The sequence below is a fragment of the Argopecten irradians genome, chromosome 6 (assembly GCF_041381155.1).
Source record: "Argopecten irradians isolate NY chromosome 6, Ai_NY, whole genome shotgun sequence".
In the NCBI taxonomy this organism is placed as follows: domain Eukaryota; kingdom Metazoa; phylum Mollusca; class Bivalvia; order Pectinida; family Pectinidae; genus Argopecten; species Argopecten irradians.
This window is the reverse complement of record NC_091139.1, coordinates 45,619,308-45,643,265: the sequence shown is the minus strand read 5'-3', so window position 1 is coordinate 45,643,265 and position 23,958 is coordinate 45,619,308. Positions and strand designations below refer to the sequence as shown.

The 23,958-nt window shown below is 39.2% G+C and overlaps 1 protein-coding gene and 1 long non-coding RNA gene across 5 annotated transcripts in view; one reads left to right on the top strand and one right to left on the bottom strand.

Annotated features, from left to right (window-relative positions):
* The window catches only part of LOC138326052 (uncharacterized), a 38,966-nt gene extending 21,941 nt beyond the window's left edge, over positions 1-17,025 (bottom strand). Inside the window, exon 1 of one of the 4 annotated variants that reach the window (XM_069272168.1) lies at positions 16,866-17,025. The gene's annotated coding sequence lies outside the window, so the exon portion shown is untranslated. Of the gene's footprint in view, positions 1-13,678; positions 13,975-14,415; positions 14,479-14,637; positions 14,830-16,865 lie in introns of those variants that run through there. The other 3 variants (XM_069272165.1, XM_069272167.1, XM_069272169.1) reach the window with 3 other exon arrangements.
* A 971-nt stretch (positions 17,026-17,996) lies between these two features.
* Positions 17,997-19,134, top strand: LOC138326051 (uncharacterized). The gene is made up of 2 exons (XR_011208861.1): positions 17,997-18,575; positions 19,037-19,134. It is a non-coding gene; the product is annotated as an uncharacterized lncRNA (long non-coding RNA).
* Positions 19,135-23,958: the final 4,824 nt, after the last annotated feature.

The following is a 23,958-nucleotide window of genomic DNA, read 5'->3' as shown; positions in this document are numbered from 1 at the left end:
CTTGGTAGTCAATATTTTAACAATAAGTTAACATGTTTAACCGACCTTCAGAAAGGCGTATGGAATGTTATATTACTTTTCTGGTTGTCAATGCTATGGCAAAAGTAATGGACATGTTAAAACGATAAAACAAAGACATGCTCCAGTGTAGTTAATCTGATGAAGCTGCAAAGGTGTCAAGCTAATAACAATATCGAAAGAAAGTTCACTGTGCCTTGGATGTCTGAGAATAATTAGTATTAGTTTAGGATCACCGATAAATTACTCCGCAATAAATTCATACAGATTGTGTTGTGTGTAATTTTATCGTTTGCCTCACAAACTTGGACGAGCAGTGCTGAACTACAGCCTCACAGACTTGGACGAGAAATGCTGAACTTCAGCCTCACAAACTTGGACGAGCAGTGCTGAACTACAGCCTCACAAATTTGGACGAGCAGTGTTGAACTACAGCCTCACAAACTTGGACGAGCAGTGCTGAACTACAGCCTCACAAACTTGGACGAGCAGTGCTGAACTACAGCCTCACAAACTTGGACGAGCAGTGCTCCGTGCCCTCGGGAAAGTGTCTGGTTCGGCGTTAGTGTTGTTCTGTCGGCACTAATATACAACTGCTGATGATAAACTACTGAGGTGGGTAGCTAATGGACAAGTCAATACTCGTGTTCCTGGTAGAGTACGACATCGGTACTAACATTGGTAATATCAATAGACAAGACACAGACAGAGAGAGAGACGTCAAGATGGAGCACTTCATTTTGACAACAGCCACTAACGCTAGGATAGTAGGGTTATGACACAAAGAGAAACAAGTCAAGATAGAGAATTTAAATTAACACAAATTATGAAACAGAAACAAGTGCATGTAATTATCATTGTAATTCAGAATCAAATTTGACAAAAACAACGACAAGAAATAAATTTAACTTCGGCACAATAAAGTGGAATATGAAAATGTGCATTAATAGGTGATAAAGCCAGGAAAGGAGTCAATCAAATTCAAAGCAATTAAGAAGGGGGAGATATTAAAGTTAACAATAACATAGACACAAGGAAGATCATTAGTCCATCATTTAGGTATATGTGAAATCAAATGATAGATACTTTAAGTTGTCTTCAGCTGAACATTCCCTTTCCTAACCAACTCCACTACCATCACCATCATCACCACCACATTGTATCCACAAGGTTTTCACCAGACCCTCCATTCCCTTTCCTAACAACCTTCCCCACCACCACTACCACCACCACATTGTATCCACAAGGTTTTAACTAGACCTTCTATTCCCTTTCCTAACAAACTTCCCCACCACCACCACATTGTATCCACAAGGTTTAAACCAGACCCTCCATTCCCTTTCCTAACAACCTTCCCCAACACCACCACCATCACCACCACCACCACATTGTATCTATAAGGTTTTAACCAGACCCTCCGCTTCCTTTCCTAACAAACTTCCCCACCACCATCACATTGTATCCACAAGGTTTTAATAAGACCCTCCATTCCCTTTCCTAACAAACATCCCCACCACCACCACCACCACAACATTGTATCCACAAGGTTTTAACCAGACTCTCCATTCCCTTTCCTAACAAACATTCCCACCACCACCACCACCACATTGTATCCACAAGGTTTTAAGCAGACCCTCCATTCCCTTTCCTAACAAACTTCCCCACCACCACCACCACCACCACATTGTATCCACAAGGTTTTAACCAGACCCTCCATCCCCTTTCCTAACAACCTTCCCCACCACCACAACATTGTATCCACAAGGTTTAAACCAGACCCTCCATTCCCTTCCTTACAAACTTCCCCACCACCATTACCACCACATTGTATCCACAAGGTTTTAACCAGACCCTCCATCCCTTTTCCTAACAACCTTCCCCACCACCACTACCACCACCACATTGTATCCACAAGGTTTTAACCAGATCCTCCATTCCCTTTTCTAACAACTTCCCCAACACCATCACCACATTGTATCTACAAGGTTTTAACCAGACCCTCCATTCCCTTTCCAAACAACTTTCCCCACCACCACCACATTGTATCCACAAGATTTTAAGCAGACCCTCCATTCCCTTTCCTAACAAACTTCCCCACCACCACCACCACCAACACCACCACATTGTATCCACAAGGTTTTAACAAGACCCTCCGTTTCCTTTCCTAACAAACTTCCCCGCCACCATCACATTGTATCCACAAGGTTTTAACCAGACCCTCAATCCCCTTTCCTAACAACCTTCCCCACTACCACAACATTGTATCCACAAGGTTTAAACCAGACCCTCCATTCCCTTTCCTAACAAACATCCCCACCACCACCACCATCACATTGTATCCACAAGGTTTTAACCAGATCCTTCATTCCCTTTTTTAACAACCTTCCCCACCACCACCACCATCACCACCACATTGTATCCACAAGGTTTTAACCAGATCCTTCATTCCCTTTTCTAACAACTTCCCCAACACCATCACCATCACCACATTGTATCTACAAGGTTTTAACCAGACCCTCCGTTTCCTTTCCAAACAACCTTCCCCACCACCACAACATTGTATCCACAAGGTTTAAACCAGACCCTCCATTCCCTTTCCTAACAAACATCCCCACCACCACCACCATCACATTGTATCCACAAGGTTTTAACCAGATCCTTCATTCCCTTTTCTAACAACTTCCCCAACACCATCACCATCACCACATTGTATCTACAAGGTTTTAACCAGACCCTCCGTTTCCTTTCCAAACAACTTTCCCCGCCACCATCACATTGTATCCACAAGGTTTTAATCAAAGCCTCCATTCCCTTTCCTAACAACTTTCCCCAAAACCATCACATTGTATCTACAAGGTTTTAACCAGGGCCTCAATCCCCTTTCCTAACAACATTCCCCGCCACCACATAATCACCACCACCACCACATTGTATCCATAAGGTTTTAACCAGACCCTCCATCCCCTTTCCTAACAACCTTCCCCACCACCACAACATTGTATCCACAAGGTTTTAACTAGACCTTCCATCCCCTTTCCTAACAACCTTCCACGCCACTACAACCATCACCACCACCACATTGTATCCACAAGGTTTTAACTAGACCCTCCATTCCCTTTCCTAACAAATTTCTCCACCACCACCCCCAAATTGTATCTACAAGGTTTTAACCAGACCCTCCATTCCCATTCCTAACAACCTTCCCCAACACCACCACCATCACCACCACCACCACATTGTATCTACAAGGTTTCAACCAGACCCTCCGCTTCCTTTCCAAACAATTTTCCCCACCACCACCATATTTTATCCACAAGATTTTAACTAGACCCTCCATTCCCTTTCCTAACAAATTTCTCCACCACCACCCCCACATTGTATCCACAAGGTTTTAACCAGACCCTCCATCCCTTCCCTAACAACCTTCCCACAACCACCACCATCACCACCATCACCACCATCACATTGTATCTACAAGGTTTTAACCAGTCCCTCCATCCCCTTTCCTAACAACCTTCCCCACCACCATCACCACTACCATCACCACCACATTGTATCAACAAGATTTTAACCAGACCCTCCATTCCCTTTACTAAAAAACGTCCCCACCACCACCACATTGTATCCACAAGGTTTTCACCAGACCCTCCATCCCCTTTCCTAACAACCTTCCCCACCACCATCACCACTACCATCACCATCACATTGTATCCACAAGGTTTTAATAAGACCCTCCATTCCCTTTCCTAACAAACGTCCCCACCACCACCACATTGTATCCACAAGGTTTAAACCAGACCCTCCATTCCCTTTCCTAACAAACATCCCCACCACCACCACCATCACATTGTATCCACAAGGTTTTAACCAGACCCTCCATTCCTTTTCCTAACAACCTTCCCCACCACCACCACCATCACCACCACATTGTATCCACAAGGTTTTAACCAGATCCTTCATTCCCTTTTCTAACAACTTCCCCAACACCATCACCATCACCACATTGTATCTACAAGGTTTTAACCAGACCCTCCGTTTCCTTTCCAAACAACTTTCCCCGCCACCATCACATTGTATCCACAAGGTTTTAATCAAAGCCTCCATTCCCTTTCCTAACAACTTTCCCCAAAACCATCACATTGTATCTACAAGGTTTTAACCAGGGCCTCAATCCCCTTTCCTAACAACATTCCCCGCCACCACATAATCACCACCACCACCACATTGTATCCATAAGGTTTTAACCAGACCCTCCATCCCCTTTCCTAACAACCTTCCCCACCACCACAACATTGTATCCACAAGGTTTTAACTAGACCTTCCATCCCCTTTCCTAACAACCTTCCACGCCACTACAACCATCACCACCACCACATTGTATCCACAAGGTTTTAACTAGACCCTCCATTCCCTTTCCTAACAAATTTCTCCACCACCACCCCCAAATTGTATCTACAAGGTTTTAACCAGACCCTCCATTCCCATTCCTAACAACCTTCCCCAACACCACCACCATCACCACCACCACCACATTGTATCTACAAGGTTTCAACCAGACCCTCCGCTTCCTTTCCAAACAATTTTCCCCACCACCCCCACATTGTATCCACAAGGTTTTAACCAGACCCTCCATCCCTTCCCTAACAACCTTCCCACAACCACCACCATCACCACCATCACATTGTATCTACAAGGTTTTAACCAGTCCCTCCATCCCCTTTCCTAACAACCTTCCCCACCACCATCACCACTACCATCACCACCACATTGTATCAACAAGATTTTAACCAGACCCTCCATTCCCTTTACTAACAAACGTCCCCACCACCACCACATTGTATCCACAAGGTTTTAACTAGACCCTCCATTCCCTTTCCTAACAAACGTCCCCACCACCACCACATTGTATCCACAAGGTTTTAACTAGACCCTCCATTCCCTTTCCTAACAAACGTCCCCACCACCACCACATTGTATCCACAAGGTTTTAACTAGACCCTCCATTCCCTTTCCTAACAAACGTCCCCACCACCACCACATTGTATCCACAAGGTTTTAACTAGACCTTCCATTCCCTTTCCTAACAAACGTCCCCACCACCACCACATTGTATCCACAAGGTTTTAACTAGACCCTCCATTCCCTTTCCTAACAAACGTCCCCACCACCACCACATTGTATCCACAAGGTTTTAACTAGACCTTCCATCCCCTTTCCTAACAACTTTCCCCACCACCACCACCACCACAACATTGTATCCACAAGGTTTTAGACCAGTTCTCCTTTTCCTTTCCTAACAACCTTCCCAGCCACCACCACCTACACCATCACCACCACTACAATCACCAAACTATATCCATAAGGTTTTATTTACATGTCTGTTTTTTCCTTGCTATATAACCTTACCAACTGTGAAATCGTTTACACTTGCGTAAACGCAGTGGTTGCTAAGCAAGAATACACACACCGGAACACTGACTTCCACAAGTAGTGTGAATGCGCATACGATTAGGCCTATTGTATCTGTATGACAAATCTTCAATATATTGCATGTATGAATCAGACCCTCCGTTTCCTTTCCTAACAAACTTCCCCACCACCACATTATATCCACAAGGTTTTAACCAGACCCTCCATCCCACTTCTTTCCCCAAATCCATGCATTACATAACCACAATGTCTTCCACTCCAAACACTGTGGTAGCTCTAAGCAGTCGTAGTAACCAGTTTATTTATTACCTGTGACTAGGAAGTAGACAAAAACTCAACTTTTTGGAGAGGTTGAAATAAAACTAATGCGAGACATAGAGTAGGATAAAATAGAAAAGGATGTATCATTTTAAGGGGTTTCTTCAGTCATGCAATTGAAGCTGCGACTACCAGCCTAACTCCTTACATAAATTTAGTTTTACTTTAGTTGAATGTTGAAATATTTGTTTTTTGCAAAGAAAAAGCTCGAGACATCTGAATTACTTTAAGATTTAATACTTCTTGGTGGAGAGAAAACGCCATGGTAACGCCATAAACTGTTAATCATATCAAGTGTTTTACATTATGTCCTAACTTTACATTGTTATCAGTAATAGAATTGTTGATGACGACAGAACAATGTACGGAGAGTGACAGATTGAGATACTGCCATTATGTATGGTACTGCTATCAATATGACACAGATTGAGATACTGCCATGATGTATGGTACTGCTTTCATTATGACACAGATTGAGATACTGCCATGATGTATGGTACTGCTATCATTATGACACAGATTGAGATACTGCCATGATGTATGGTACTGCTATCATTATGACACAGATTGAGATACTGCCATGATGTATGGTACTGCTATCATTATGACACAGATTGAGATACTGCCATGATGTATGGTACTGCTATCATTATGACACAGATTGAGACACTGCCATGATGTATGGTACTGCTATCATTATGACACAGATTGAGATACTGCCATGATGTATGACCAGATTGAGATACTGCCATGATGTATGGTACTGCTATCATTATGACACAGATTGAGATACTGCCATGATGTATGGTACTGCTATCATTATGACACAGATTGAGACACTGCCATGATGTATGGTACTGCTATCATTATGACACAGATCGAGACACTGCCATGATGTATGGTACTGCTATCATTATGACACAGATTGAGATACTGCCATGATGTATGGTACTGCTATCATTATGACACAGATTGAGATACTGCTATGATGTATGGTACTGCTATCATTATGACACAGATCGAGATACTACTATGATGTATGGTACTGCTATCATTATGACACAGATCGAGATACTACTATGATGTATGGTACTGCTATCATTATGACACAGATTGAGATACTGCCATGATGTATGGTACTGCTATCATTATGACACAGATTGAGATACTGCTATGATGTATGGTACTGCTATCATTATGACACAGATTGAGATACTGCCATGATGTATGGTACTGCTATCATTATGACACAGATTGAGATACTGCCATGATGTATGGTACTGCTATCAATATGACACAACGCGTCCGAATCTGTATGTCGGAATAACAACAAATCCCAGTATTTACGCTAGGCGAACATCCATCTACAGACATTATCTCCTAACTCCTGATGTGCCGTGGGGACCCCGGACTGGCAGTAAACGTGAGATGCTAATTTGATAGGGATAACCAAAAACAAGAGAATCCTGGTAACATGTCCCGATCTGTTACATCACCAAGTCAGATACATCTACATGACTCGTGTTGTGTTCAGTAATGTCACATAGCCTTATCTTACCAACACCACCAACTACAACTTCAGCATCACTTCTTACAGGAGGCATTAGTCTGGCAATTCATTATCACATACAGAAGACGTCACCATGTAGGCCTACATCAGCAAATAAATCATTGACATCCAACAGTCATACGTCATCTACATCATTCTTACATCATTTATATCACTCATACATCATCTACAGTCATACACCATATACATCAGTCATACATCATCTACATCAGTCATACATCATCTACATCAGTCATACATCATCTACATCAGTCATACATCATCTACAGTCATACATCATCTACATCAGTCATACATCATCTACAGTCATACATCATCTACATCAGTAATACATCCTCATCATCAGTAATACATCATCTACATCAGTCATACATCATCTACATCAGTCATACATCATCTACATCAGTCATACATCATCTACAGTCATACATCATCTACATCAGTCATACATCATCTACATCAGTCATACATCATCTACAGTCATACATCATCTACAGTCATACATCAACTACATCAGTCATTCATAATCTACAGTCATACATCATCTACATCAGTCATACATCATCTACATCAGTCATACATCATCTACATCAGTCATACATCATCTACATCAGTCATACATCATCTACAGTCATACATCATCTACATCAGTCATACATCATCTACATCAGTCATACATCATCTACAGTCATATATCATCTACAGTCATATATCATCTAGTCATACATCATCTACATCAGTCATACATCAACTACATCAGTCATACATCATCTACAGTCATATATCATCTACAGTCATACATCATCTACATCAGTCATACATCATCTACAGTCATACATCATCTACAGTCATACATCATCTACAGTCATACATCATCTACATCAGTCATACATCAACTACATCAGTCATTCATAATCTACAGTCATATATCATCTACAGTCATACATCATCTACATCAGTCATTCATCATCTACATCAGTCATACATCATCTACATCAGTCATACATCATCTACAGTCATACATCATCTACATCAGTCATACATCATCTACATCAGTCATACATCATCTACATCAGTCATACATCATCTACATCAGTCATACATCATCTATAGTCACACATCATCTTCAATAGTCATACACCATATACATCAGTCATACATCATCATAGTCATATACATCATCATACATCATCTCATCATAATCATCACACAGTCATACATATCACATCATACATCAATCAGTCCATACATCATCTACATCAGTCATACATCATCTACATCAGTCATACATCATCTACATCAGTCATACATCATCTACATCAGTCAACATCATCTACATCAGTCATACATCATCTACATCAGTCATACATCATCTACATCAATACATCATCTACATCAGTCATACATCATCTACATCAGTCATACATCATCTACATCATCATCATCACATACATCATCTCATCAGTACATCATCATACACAGTCATCACAGTCATACATCATCTACATCAGTCATACATCATCTACATCAGTCATACATCATCTACATCAGTCATACATCATCTACAGTCATACATCATCTACATCAGTCATACATCATCTACATCAGTCATACATCATCTACATCAGTCATACATCATCTACATCAGTCATACATCATCTACATCAGTCATACATCATCTACATCAGTCATACATCATCTACAGTCATACATCATCTACATCAGTCATACATCATCTACATCAGTCATACATCATCTACATCAGTCATACATCATCTACATCAGTCATACATCATCTACATCAGTCATACATCATCTACATCAGTCATACATCATCTACATCAGTCATACATCATCTACATCAGTCATACATCATCTACATCAGTCATACATCATCTACATCAGTCATACATCATCTACATCAGTCATACATCATCTACATCAGTCATACATCATCTACATCAGTCATACATCATCTACATCAGTCATACATCATCTACATCAGTCATACATCATCTACATCAGTCATACATCATCTACATCAGTCATACATCATCAGTCATACATCATCTACATCAGTCATACATCATCTACATCAGTCATACATCATCTACATCAGTCATACATCATCTACATCAGTCATACATCATCTACATCAGTCATACATCATCTACATCAGTCATACATCATCTAGTCATACATCATACATCATCATCATACATCTACAGTCATATATCATCTACAGTCATATATCATCTATAGTCATACATCATCTACATCAGTCATACATCATCTACATCAGTCATACATCATCTACATCAGTCATACATCATCTACATCAGTCATACATCATCTACATCAGTCATACATCATCTACATCAGTCATACATCATCTACATCAGTCATACATCATCTACATCAGTCATACATCATCTACATCAGTCATACATCATCTACATCAGTCATACATCATCTACATCAGTCATACATCATCTACATCAGTCATACATCATCTACAGTCATATATCATCATCATCTAATATCATCATTCTACATCATCTCGTCATACATCATCTACATCAGTCATACATCATCTACACATCATCATACATCATCTACATCAGTCTACATCATCTACAGTCATACATACTATCATACATCAACACAGTCATACATCATCTACAGTCATACATCATCTACATCAGTCATACATCATCTACATCAGTCATACATCATCTACATCAGTCATACATCATCTACATCAGTCTTCTACATCATCTACATCACATCATACATCATCATCTTACATCATCATCATACAGTCATACATCATCTACATCAGTCTCATCACATCATCTATCATACATCATCTACATCAGTCATACATCATCTACATCAGTCATACATCATCTACATCAGTCAGTCATACATCATCTACATCAGTCATACATCATCTACATCAGTCATACATCATCTACATCAGTCATACATCATCTACATCAGTCATACATCATCTACATCAGTCATACATCATCTACAGTCATACATCATGTACATCAGTCATACATCATCTACATCAGTCATACATCATCTACAGTCATACATCATCTACATTAGTCACACATCATCTACAGTCATACATCATCTACAGTCATATATCATCTACAGTCATATATCATCTATAGTCATACATAATCTACATCAGTCATACATCATCTACATCAGTCATACATCATCTACATTAGTCATACATCATCTACAGTCATACATCAACTACATCAGTCATTCATAATCTACAGTCATACATCATCTACATCAGTCATACATCATCTTCATCAGTCATACATCATCTACATCAGTCATACATCATCTACATCAGTCATACATCATCTACATCAGTCATACATCATCTACATCAGTCATACATCATCTACAGTCATACATCATCTACATAAGTCATACATCATCTACAGTCATACATCATCTACATCAGTCATACATTCTCATCATCATAGTAATACATCATCTACATCAGTCATACATCATCTATATCAGTCATACATCATCTTCATCATTCATACATCATCTACATCAGTCATACATCATCTACATCAGTCATACATCATCTACATCAGTCATACATCATCTACATCAGTCATACATCATCTACATCATACATCATCATCTACAGTCATACATCATCTACATCAGTCATACATCATCTACATCAGTCATACATCATCTACATCAGGCATACATAATCTACATCAGTCATACATCATCTACATCAGTCATACATCATCTACAGTCAAACATCGTTTACATCAGTCATACATCATCTACAGTCATACATCATCTACATCAGTCATACACCATATACATCAGTCATACATCATCTACATTAGTCATACATTATCTACACCAGTCATTCATTATCTACATACGTCATACATCATCTACATCAGTCATACATCATCTACATCAGTCATACATCATCTACAGTCATACATCATTTACATCAGTCATACATCATCTACAGTCATACATCATCTACATCAGTCATACACCATATACATCAGTCTTACATCATCTACAGTCATACATCATCTACATTAGTCATACATTATCTACACCAGTCATTCATTATCTACATACGTCATACATCATCTACATAAGTCATACATCATCTTCATAAGTCATACATCATCTACATCAGTCATACATCATCTACAGTCATACATCATCTACATTAGTCATACATCATCTACATCAGTCATACATCATCTACAGTCATACATCATCTACATCAGTCATACATCATCTACATCAGTCATAATCACATCATACTCTACATACACATCATACATCATCTACAGTCATACATCATCTACAGTCATACATCATCTACATCAGTCATCACATCAGTCATACACAACTACATCATATACATACAGTCATACATCATCATCAGTTACATCTCACATCATACATCATCTACATCAGTCATACACTCATCATATCATCATCAGTCATACATCATCTACATCAGTCATACATCATCTACATCAGTCATACATCATCTACAGTCATACATCATCATCAGTCATACATCAGTCATACATCATCTACATCAGTCATATATCATCTACAGTCATACTCATCATCTACATCAGCATATATCATCTACAGTCATACATCATCTACATCAGTCATATATCATCTACAGTCATACATCATCTACATCAGTCATATATCATCTACATCTACATCATACATCATATCATCTACAGTCATACATCATCTACAGTCATACATCATCTATAGTCATACATCATCTTTAATAGTCATGCATCATCTACAGTCATACATCATCTACATCAGTCTTACATCATCTACATCAGTCTTACATCATCTACAGTCATACATCATCTACATCAGTCATACATCATCTACATCAGTCATACATCATCTTTAATAGTCATACATCATCTACAGTCATACATCATCTTCATCAGTCATACATAATCTACATCAGTCATACATCATCCATCAACATCAGTCATACATCATCTTCATCATTCATACATCATCTACATACGTCATACATCATCTACATAAGTCATACATCATCTACATCAGTCATACATCATCTACAGTCATACATCATTTACATCAGTCATACATCATCTACAGTCATACATCATCTACATCAGTCATACACCATATACATCAGTCTTACATCATCTACAGTCATACATCATCTACATTAGTCATACATTATCTACACCAGTCATTCATTATCTACATACGTCATACATCATCTACATAAGTCATACATCATCTTCATAAGTCATACATCATCTACATCAGTCATACATCATCTACAGTCATACATCATCTACATTAGTCATACATCATCTACATCAGTCATACATCATCTACAGTCATACATCATCTACATCAGTCATACATCATCTACATCAGTCATATATCATCTACAGTCATACATCATCTACAGTCATACATCATCTACAGTCATACATCATCTACATCAGTCATACATCAACTACATCAGTCATACATCATCTACAGTCATACATCATTTACATCAGTCATACATCATCTACAGTCATACATCATCTACATCAGTCATACACCATATACATCAGTCATACATCATCTACAGTCATACATCATCTACATCAGTCATACATCATCTACATCAGTCAGATATCATCTACAGTCATACATCATCTACATCAGGCATATATCATCTACAGTCATACATCATCTACATCAGTCATATATCATCTACAGTCATACATCATCTACATCAGTCATATATCATCTACAGTCATACATCATCTACAGTCATACATCATCTACAGTCATACATCATCTATAGTCATACATCATCTTTAATAGTCATACATCATCTACAGTCATACATCATCTACATCAGTCTTACATCATCTACAGTCATACATCATCTACATCAGTCATACATCATCTACATCAGTCATACATCATCTTTAATAGTCATACATCATCTACAGTCATACATCATCTTCATCAGTCATACATAATCTACATCAGTCATACATCATCCATCAACATCAGTCATACATCATCTTCATCATTCATACATCATCTACATCAGTCATACATCATCTACATCAGTCATACATCATCAACATCAGTCATACATACTCATCTACATAATTCTAAGTTCACATATCATCTATATTACATTTCATAAGTATACATAATTCATCATTTTTCTCATCAGTCACTTGTCATCTACATCAGTTATACATTATATACAGGAAGTACATTCCTTACATTTTCCAGATGTTGTTTCACAGATATAAAGGTATCTTGGTTATTCTTGATAGACTTAGTTGTTTCCGATAGACTTTCAATCAATCATCAATGCACGGTAGTAAAGTTGCTATCCTGACGAAACTCGATATTATTCATCAGGCTATCATTTATTCATCGGCAGCTGAACACATAAACATTCAACACCCTCGGGTCTTTTTAAAAATGTTTTCTAATTTCAAATGTAGAATGTTCAGTTCATGGAGCAGTTTAAGATTTTGAAATAAAATGTCATCCCTGTTCTATAAATCTATAGTTATATATGGAGTGTTATCAGAACTTTCCGTGTTGACATATTTATCTAACACTGAGATAGGAGATGTGGACAACATTCGTGTCTGCTCAACCGGAAGTCGATATCAAACATGATTTACACCTGCCCACACTGTTTACCTGCAGCACGTGCCCAGCCAGTCGTGGAACTTGAAGTACAGAGGAGTAAATGAATAATTAATACGCGACATCTGGTTTCAACATCGGCCGGTAATTACTGTCTAACTGTGTAAGGGCACAGCCATACTATTGTCGAATAGTTAATTCCGATACCAAACTGAACGACTCAGAATCCCCATACAAACAATAGGAAAATAATGTTTAAAAAATTCATCATTTCATAACGACAAAATTCCAACTATAGAAGCTATTAGAGAGATATTTAACATAACTAGTATTATAAAACACATTTCCCTGTTACTCACCGTTCGTACAGACCGGTCCTATCTCTGTACAGGTGGGATTAGTAAATCTACCTGTCCTATGTCATAACATCGCTTATTCATATATTGATTTTTTCTACTAAATTCCTGGGAATTCTTGACAGTGATATTATATAGCATTGCTCCTGTACACTCGATCCAGTGCTAACGATGACATGTGTGTCATCACACTTTAAACATGTCGTCCAACACTAACTGACTTACCTGCCACATGTTTGGTGATGATAATAAATGATCATCCTTAGTATTATTCCAGTCGTCACATCGCAGGCGAAACAATGGCACTCCGAGCAGACGACCACTGACTACCTGACAGATCCTTCTCCAGTCTGGCGGCCTACGAACGAATCCAGCGCGGGAAGTTGCTCGTGATCGATCGCCTGCCGTCATGGAAACACGATTGTGGTCGTGCGGACCAACAATCTGCAAATTGTTTTGCCGCCAAATCTTGATGTGCAGAGTCCGCGACAGTCGGCCTTCGTAACTGTCATGCGTAACATGACACTTCTTTGGTGGCCATCTGTACGTGATATACGTCGGTTCACATTCAAATTGGCCTTCTGAGCAATCAATCCAATTTCTGGTTCTGCGATCATTGTCCCTAAACTCATCTTTCTTTGAGATACGAATTAGAAGTTTTATTTTTTCGAGTCTCGTTGTCTTCGTCTGTTCGGACGAACGAGTGAGACAAATCAAACAGCCTGAATTGAACTCTCGTTGGACGATCAAGCCTAGTGTGAGTGAGATTGAAGGTTAACGACCTTTCGGATCAAACAACATCAGAAATGGTACCATTGTCACAGACAACCAGATATGTTTCGTTATGGATGGTACACAAGTGTTATGGTGGGATGCGCCACTTTTCATTTTATGTCTTTCATTTATTTGTCATCTTGTGTCGATTTATTTTTTTATTATCTCAATTGATACATATAGTTTCCGCCTACCGCTAAATGTGTTTTCCAAATGGATCCGATATTTAGTCGCCTTTATCAAACATTCATTGAGTAGATTTATCATTATGCATCCTAGATGTATAGAATAATTTGTTTGTTTGTTTGATTACTTACCATCCTATTAACAGCCAAGGTCATGTAAGGAAGGGTGTATGTTTTGAGAGACTGTGGTATATTGGTGTTGTGTCTTCTAGTATAGTAGAACTTCAAAACACAAAAGCCTGTTTTACAGTTGTCTTGAAACTAAGATCCTGCCCATGAAATGTAAAGCCGAACAGTGCATAACAATGAGACTTAACCTGTGGTAGACTTTCCATATTACTAATATCTGGTCTAAAAAGAATTTTTCTGAGATGCAAAGCGGAATAGTGTCTAACCACAACTAACATATAATGCTATGTTGCTGTAACAAGATTAACTTGATGCTTGGAAAGTAATCTGCTAGAGAAGAGAAACAATCATTGAAATAACCGAATTAGTATAGATCAGAATTCAACCTTAAATCCGAAATCTCCAGTCATTCACAAAACCACGTCAGCGCTGTTCAGTCTAGCCGAGTACATATATATGTAGACTATTTTATAGAAGCTATTCCTCTTGCCTAATCCTTCTTTTTTGTAGAATATACCAAGTGCCGAACAAACCATACGCGTTGTTAGGAAGAATTTCGTTGGTCGGATACTATTCAAATTCTGGAAAAAATTGTTTTACTGCCAAAATAAGTTATTTTCTTGAAAATAACACTAAACATAACTGATGTATAGAGTTTTACTTCATTGATCTACGCCACCTTTAAGCTTATTAAATAGAACTATGTCAATCTGTCAAAAGTATATATTCACTCTTTGGGTCACATTTCAGTCATCAACATTTTAGCCAATCTTATTTTCATGGCTAAACAAAATGGTTATTGACATGCCAAAACTCCATTCGTACGACGGACGGTCATCCATGCGTAGAAAACTAATAAGCCAAAATACTTTCTATCTAAATCAAACTTGCAGTTTCAAATGCCTTTTACAAGGACGAAATTATTCCATCTATCAATGTTGTGCAGCCATTTTTGATAAGATACCATCACTTGAACGACTGTGAGTTCGTGTAATAGACTGGGGATTGATTTTTTGTCTACTAACCCGATCATTATATGAGTTTCTTTTCTGTGTAATTAAACAGAAAACGTCTGATAACACTGGAGGAGTAGTTGTAGAGAGAAATTGATTTGTAATTAGGCGATTGTCGGTTATCGTTAAACACGACAGGCGATATCATATGGCTGGCTACCCCGCGTTCTGATCGTAGATGTAGGGAGATGTTTGGTCGTCTGCTGATAGTACCATGGTATTTGCTGGTAGGTTGTAGGATCAACATTGTGTAAATACCGTTATAGCTCTCTGTAAAAGCAGAATGTGCAGTGCATGTTAGATAACGTCACGTGGTTATTGCATGTTTGTCAAATTTTAAAACATATCTTACCTGTGGAAGCCGCCATTTACATCCGACATGGGTCTGCACTGCGTTTAAAATCACCACAAGGTTTGTTAAGGTTTATTTGTGTAACATCTAGCACTCCGTGGAACAACTGGAATATAACGTAGAATCGGTTTAGTTTGCTTGTGTACCATTTACAATTCCATGTCACGACTTGTATCTAACATCAAACACAAAACTGGTCGTATGTTAACGTCAATCATCTCGTACCCATGTGATTGGTTTTTGTGATGACATCCATCTCTCGGTACCGGGTTATCAATAGCTATACAAAATATTTCAAATGTCTCATATCTTCAGTCAATACACGTGTTGAGTTCGCCACTGTGAAGTAGGCTCATTGGGTTCTGTCTAAAAGTGATGGTTTCTGTCCCAGCTTAGCGCTCCGCATAAAGGGAGAGGGACGACTGGTTTGCTTGTTGTTATTGGCGGCATGCTTCGATGAGTTATAACGCTATAAAATAGACAAAAAATCCACTATTACAATAAGACACAACACGAACACAAGTGCCTTCTCCTAAATCACTCGCGTATATTACATAAGATATCATACGCAGGGGAGGCCGTCCTAAAATGGCAACACATTTTGAATTTTGAATTGGACGTTAAGCACCAACCAACATAATCTGCTATTATTCTGTATTTGTATTTTACTGGGGTATCTGCAGTTGCAGGTAGGTATTGATTATGACGTCGTGCGAGAGTAACGTCATACTTTTTCTAAGAAAACGACGTATACTTTACAAGTCACAATAGATACCTACCCGCAAGGGGAATAACTTTGCAATATGGAAAAGACGAAATATCTGTAAAACTATCTGTTCTGCTTAATTTTATATGCAAACTATCATTAGAAAGTCACTTATCATGCCTTACATGTTTTGTGGAACTTTAAACAAGAAGATCAGGTTTATATGGCGGCTGTCGAAGCTGATCTGTTAAATACAAGTACGTATGGGTTTTAAGAGTTCTCGCGGGCCGTGGACTGTTCGTACTTTTATCCAGGATGATGACGGCATTGAGTGATATGTGATTAAATAACATCAAATATTCATGTATACTGTACATAGACTTCCGTTAAATTAGGCCAGGCCACTGTGGATTTGTAATCCGTTTTAAACGCTTCACATTCGTCTCCATCTGTTTTTCTCTGCAATCGAAACTTCTTCAGTCGTGAATATTTAACAAGTCTCCGTGAGTTTTAAGTACTGGGGCATCCTAAGGCGGACTGCAAACAGTAAATGTACGATTCTATGTAATGGATAATTTCCGAAAACCTGTCCATTATTAGAGAGAATGGATAGTACCGAGCCCGCAGGGCGAGGTACAATCCATTCTCTCTAATAATGGACAGTTTGAGGAATTTATCCTACTTAAAACCCATCATACCACTACTCACTACCTTGCTTACCCTGTTTGAGAAATGGGACATCCCATTTCAGGAATTGCACAGGTGTTCACTCACCTGTGACAAATAATGGACTAACAATGTTGAGATGCATGCACAATCATTTAGTTTTACACCTTTGGAGGTACAACAGTGTTTTTGAACATCTCGGATAGTGATATTTTCCTTACCCGGCCATCATTTACATGTAGGGATGTACGCAGCTGTGATGCCTGTTTGAAGTGACCTATTTATTCGCACAAGGACATGTGCATTGTCTAACGTTACATCAAATACATACAAGCAAGGTGAGTTTTCCCTACAATTTAAACATAACTGTTTTTTCCTAAAAGATCGACCATACGCATGTTATAGATATGATAAAAAACATATCTGATTGCTATGATAGCATTGCACTGGTATACTGTGAAACCTGTCTAATCCGACACCACGTTGGAGCAACTTGTTTGGTCAGATTATTCAGGGTGTAGGAAAGTCAGATACTGTTGTATATTATTGTTGCTATAGGATATAGGGAAAGCAGGTGTCAGATTAGACAGGCTTCGCTTATTATGTTTAACCATAATCATCAGATTATATGTTATAAGGGTTGTGAGATATCTGAGCTAAAAGACTGCATATTATCCCACCTCAGTCAAGAATCTAGAATTCCTATTCCTCGTCAATTACAATAAAACAAAAAGTTTTAAAAATGTGTAACAAATAATAATGCAAGACTATAATTATGTTTGTTTTTTTTTATTTTCAGAACAGTAACAGCTAGGAAGGGGAAGCAATAATTTCGATGGAGGAGTGAACATAAATGTAAAATTTTGGATAGTCAAATAAACATGTTTGGTTTCCTTACAGCAGCGGTTTTTTCCCTTTGTTCAAAATAGACTGTCCATTATTGTGGGGAATAATGGACAGTGGCCCTATAATAATGGACAGAGAGTTACATAATGGACTCCTAGGTGTCCGTTCTGTAATATAATGGTCATATACAACAAAGGAAACTTTACTAGCTGGGTTTTAATGGTGGATCAGAATCCGCAGAAGTTCGGTATACCATGGTACATCGGTACACAGAGGTCAGACAGCTGAGGTGTGTCCTGTTTATACTGGTGGATCAGAATCAGAAGTTTGGTATACCATGGTACATCGGTACATAGAGGTCAGACAGCCGAGGTGTGTTCTGTTTATACTGGTGAATCAGAATCAGAAGTTCGGTATACCATGGTACATCGGTACACAGAGGTCAGACAGCTGAGGTGTGTCCTGTTTATACTGGTGGATCAGAATCAGAAATTCGGTATACCATGGTACATCGGTACACAGAGGTCAGACAGCCGAGGTGTGTCCTGTTTATACTGGTGGATCAGAATCAGAAGTTTGGTATACCATGGTACATCGGTACACAGAGGTCAGACAGCCGAGGTGTGTCCTGTTTATACTGGTGGATCAGAATCAGAAGTTCGGTATACCATGGTACATCGGTACACAGAGGTCAGACAGCCGAGGTGTGTCCTGTTTATACTGGTGGATCAGAATCAGAAGTTCGGTATACCATGGTACATCGGTACACAGAGGTCAGACAGCCGAGGTGTGTCCTGTTTATACTGGTGAATCAGAATCAGAAGTTTGGTATACCATGGTACATCGGTACATAGGGGTCAGACAGCCGAGGTGTGTCCTGTTTATACTGGTGGATCAGAATCAGAAGTTTGGTATACCATGGTACATCGGTACACAGAGGTCAGACAGCCGAAGTGTGTCCTGTTTATTCTGGTGGATCAGAATCAGAAATTCGGTATACCATGGTACATCGGTACACAGAGGTCAGACAGCCGAGGTGTGTCCTGTTTATACTGGTGGATAAGAATCAGAAGTTTGGTATACCATGGTACATCGGTACACAGAGGTCAGACAGCCGAGGTGTGTCCTGTTTATACTGGTGGATCAGAATCAGAAGTTCGGTATACCATGGTACATCGGTACACAGAGGTCAGACAGCCGAGGTGTGTCCTGTTTATACTGGTGGATAAGAATCAGAAGTTTGGTATACCATGGTACATCGGTACACAGAGGTCAGACAGCCGAGGTGTGTCCTGTTTATACTGGTGGATCAGAATCAGAAGTTTGGTATACCATGGTACATCGGTACACAGAGGTCAGACAGCCGAGGTGTGTCCTGTTTATACTGGTGGATCAGAATCAGAAGTTCGGTATACCATGGTACATCGGTACACAGAGGTCAGATAGCCGAGGTGTGTCCTGTTTATACTGGTGGATCAGAATCAGAAGTTCGGTATACCATGGTACATCGGTACACAGAGGTCAGACAGCCGAGGTGTGTCCTGTTTATACTGGTGAATCAGAATCAGAAGTTTGGTATACCATGGTACATCGGTACATAGGGGTCAGACAGCCGAGGTGTGTCCTGTTTATACTGGTGGATCAGAATCAGAAGTTTGGTATACCATGGTACATCGGTACACAGAGGTCAGACAGCCGAGGTGTGTCCTGTTTATACTGGTGGATCAGAATCAGAAGTTCGGTATACCATGGTACATCGGTACACAGAGGTCAGACAGCCGAGGTGTGTCCTGTTTATACTGGTGGATAAGAATCAGAAGTTTGGTATACCATGGTACATCGGTACACAGAGGTCAGACAGCCGAGGTGTGTCCTGTTTATACTGGTGGATCAGAATCAGAAGTTCGGTATACCATGGTACATCGGTACACAGAGGTCAGACAGCCGAGGTGTGTCCTGTTTATACTGGTGAATCAGAATCAGAAGTTTGGTATACCATGGTACATCGGTACATAGGGGTCAGACAGCCGAGGTGTGTCCTGTTTATACTGGTGAATCAGAATCAGAAGTTTGGTATACCATGGTACATCGGTACACAGAGGTCAGACAGCTGAGGTGTGTCCTGTTTATACTGGTGGATCAGAATCAGAAGTTCGGTATACCATGGTACGTCGGTACATAGAGGTCAGACAGCTGAGGTGTGTCCTGTTTATACTGGTGGATCAGAATCAGAAGTTTGGTATACCATGGTACGTCGGTACACAGAGGTCAGACAGCTGAGGTGTGTCCTGTTTATACTGGTGGATCAGAATCAGAAGTTCGGTATACCATGGTACATCGGTACACAGAGGTCAGACAGCCGAGGTGTGTCCTGTTTATACTGGTGGATCAGAATCAGAAGTTCGGTATACCATGGTACATCGGTACACAGAGGTCAGACAGCCGAGGTGTGTCCTGTTTATACTGGTGAATCAGAATCAGAAGTTTGGTATACCATGGTACATCGGTACACAGAGGTCAGACAGCTGAGGTGTGTCCTGTTTATACTGGTGAATCAGAATCAGAAGTTTGGTATACCATGGTACATCGGTACACAGAGGTCAGACAGCCGAGGTGTGTCCTGTTTATACTGGTGAATCAGAATCAGAAGTTTGGTATACCATGGTACATCGGTACACAGAGGTCAGACAGCTGAGGTGTGTCCTGTTTATACTGGTGAATTAGAATCAGAAGTTTGGTATACCATGGTACATCGGTACACAGAGGTCAGACAGCCGAGGTGTGTCCTGTTTATACTGGTGAATCAGAATCAGAAGTTTGGTATACCATGGTACATCGGTACACAGAGGTCAGACAGCCGAGGTGTGTCCTGTTTATACTGGTGAATCAGAATCAGAAGTTTGGTATACCATGGTACGTCGGTACACAGAGGTCAGACAGCTGAGGTGTGTCTTGTTTAAGTATGGATGCTATAACCTGTCGTTAAGAAGCTTTATATCGGATATATGACAAAGTGACACCATATATAATTAATTTTACTATTGCCAAGGTAGTTAGATGACCGTTAAGGCCCTTTGGGCCTCTTGTCCTTTTTAGGTATTATATCTCGTTTCAAAATGTCTATACCTGTAAATAAATCCGGGGTTGGTTTTTTTAACAGAAAACAATCTTATTCAATTCGACGATGTGGAGATAGGTGTCTTCACGCAAGAGGGGATACTCTCAACCATAGTTCACCACACTCACAGTTAGTTATTGTAACTTTGTGAAATCGTCCCCTATCGTATCTACTCTAATGGATCCTATATTGTTATATAACATTAGCTCATACTGAATTTCAAATGAAGAGTTTCATTAAATAAAAACCAACATATAATAGTTCTGTTCTCAATAAAGCTGAAATGTTGCACGACCAAGTGAATCACAGTCATTTTTATAACGGGCGTTAGATATCTCTGTCGTGGGTTTGATAAAAAGTAGTACGCCTTGTCGTTAAGTAAAGTTGATTAAGTATGGTTTCAGTGGAACGTCTGTGTCATCTTCAATACGCGCATTCCGTTATCAGGAATCAAGAAAAAGACAACCATGAACCTATTGCTGTAAATATTAGCACATGGTGAATTGATTAGTCATTAGACTGTGAATAGATTCATTACACGAAGATATGTCTCAGAGTTTTACTGGAAACTGTTAATGTGGATTTGACCTAGATTTTTCTGGCTGGCGTTGTGACCTAGATTTTTTGATGTCGGGGGTTGCGGAGACTTACATTTTTCATAGCGGGTGCGCTATGATCTATTTTTTGTATGACAGATGTCGTTTATACCGCTTGCTCCTCCGGCACCACTGATCTTATTGTATCCAGTAGTCCCCGTAAAAAATCTGTAGTTTGTTGGTATTTTGTCAAATCGATTTTGGATTGCGATCAATCCTATGTCAGTCCTCATCAATTTTCTACTATTTGCTTTGGAAATCTATATCACATCTAACGCTTAAATTGGTCCACACACCAAATCACACATATCAATCCCTTCCATCACTCATTTGTGTTACCTAGAGCGGATTACGTATATGATGTGCTGCCGACATGTTATTGGATTTAGTGCTGAACATGTTTTCTCCGCTCCCATTTATCATAAGCATAATTGGAAGATTTACGAAAACCGTTTTGTCGAACGTTGAGAGACTTGTCAATGCAGACGTCCTGATAACTACTGGTATTTATTTAACAAAGCAGACAGTTTGTGTAGAATATAATCCAAGGATGCAGAGCAAATACAAAACAATGATTGAATAGACGACATTATCAGATAAGCCACAAAAAGACGAAAATACCAAAACGAGTTGCGCCTTCGGAAATCCTTAGCGATTATGTCTATTTTTAGCTGCAGAAATACATACAAATCATGAAAACATGCAAAATTGTTTTCTTTTTTTCGATTTATGTGCAATACATACTTTATATTCAAATATTCTTAATCACTTTGTGTCGTCATCAGCATTGGAAAAACAGAAAAACCAGAAATGCACAATGTGTGAAATAACTGAATTACGTAATGTTTTATTTTAATGAAAGAAATTTGTTTTGCTAAAAAAATTAAAGATGAAATTGTTCTATGGAATGTATGACTTCATTAGTTATGTCATTGGAAGATCAATAAGCCCTTAATGCACACTGTGTAAAACATGTCTATTTAAGTGTATTTTTGGTAATGACATTTTACTCTGGTTTTTGTTGCTTTTTACCTGGCTTTTGTACATCAATAACTCAAAAACCAATCGATAATCGTGAAACGTTTACCGGCTGTATACAGAACGACTCCAGACGATATCGACATTGTTCACCAAAATGATTAGAGGTCCTTGGCAGCTCGG